General features: G+C 38.2%; 1 long non-coding RNA gene across 2 annotated transcripts; it reads left to right on the forward strand.

Annotated features, from left to right (window-relative positions):
- Positions 298 to 956, forward strand: LOC110264030. 2 transcript variants are annotated; one of them, XR_002349763.1, is made up of 3 exons: positions 298 to 363; positions 463 to 555; positions 855 to 956. It is a non-coding gene; the product is annotated as an uncharacterized LOC110264030 (long non-coding RNA). The 2 variants fall into 2 exon arrangements; XR_002349764.1 differs by lacking the exon at positions 855 to 956 and adding an exon at positions 630 to 641.

The raw sequence follows: 1,172 nt of genomic DNA on the forward strand, positions 1-1,172 counted from the left end.
AAATTCCCAATTTACGAGAAGGACTGGAGAAAGGTTGGCTCTAGGGACAAGATATATAATGAATGTGTAGAGGTAAATCGTTATATTTTTGTACAGTCTTGGAATCTTAATTCGACTCCTACCAACAATTTAATTCTACTCTTGCAGGAATTGTTCCATTTTGAAGAAGATAGTGGAGGAATTATCAAGCGTACAATATTAAAAATGCTAGGAAGGGCTTGAAAGGACATGAGGAACCATTTGTATCATTACTTTTACAAATCATATCTGACTCTTGAACAAAATATTAAAGGGCGTCCACCGGGAATTACTTCGGATCATTGGAGATGGTTCCTTGATTATCGCAATAGTGAAGAAACAAAGGTAATTTATTTTTATTTCATACTTTCAAAATTCTATTTATGTCACATTGAGTTAGTCAGAAATAGTGTCTAGTAGCTCCTACTTTTGATGGCATAACAGGAGAAGTGTAGAAAAAATGCTGAGAATCGATCAAAGCAGTTATACACTCATACTGGCGGATCGAAAAGCTTGGCAAGGCTCGGAGAAGAAGAGGTAATTTAAGATTCACTTACATTTTGAACCCTTTCTACGTATACCTATTCACTATTTAAGCTATGTTATTGCAGTCGGAACGACAGGAGCATCTAGTTAGTAGGGGGGTTGTTTGTCTTAACGCACAAATGATCTAATGGATCCTATATCCATGATACAGCTCGGGCTATTGGTGTAAGTAATGTGTTGACAAACGCTATGTTGTTTCTCATAGGTTTTGTTTATTAAAATTATGTTCAAAGTTTGTTCGGTTAGCAATTAGCTAATAAATGCTTATGTTCGCTTATCTAACTGTGTAGGAAAGAATTGCGGAGATTGAGCAACATGATGAATCATCTAGACTGTTGTCTCAGAATGATTCACTTGCTCAAACTCTTGGAAAGGAGCACCTAGGTAGAGTGTGTAGCATGGGAATCGGACCGACTACTAGTCAAGTGTTCGGTACGAATTCACCTCAATCGAGCATTAGAACTCAAAGGGAGGAGACCCAAAGGGTGTTGCTTGAACTACAAGCAGAGCTGGCGGCTGAGAAATTAAAAAAGACAATGGACAATGAAGTAGCAACCGAGAAGACGAAAAGGCAGGCAATGGGGAGTGCTCTGATGTGTCTAGTTCAA

The sequence above is a fragment of the Arachis ipaensis genome, chromosome B06, assembly GCF_000816755.2.
Source record: "Arachis ipaensis cultivar K30076 chromosome B06, Araip1.1, whole genome shotgun sequence".
NCBI lineage: Eukaryota > Viridiplantae > Streptophyta > Magnoliopsida > Fabales > Fabaceae > Arachis > Arachis ipaensis.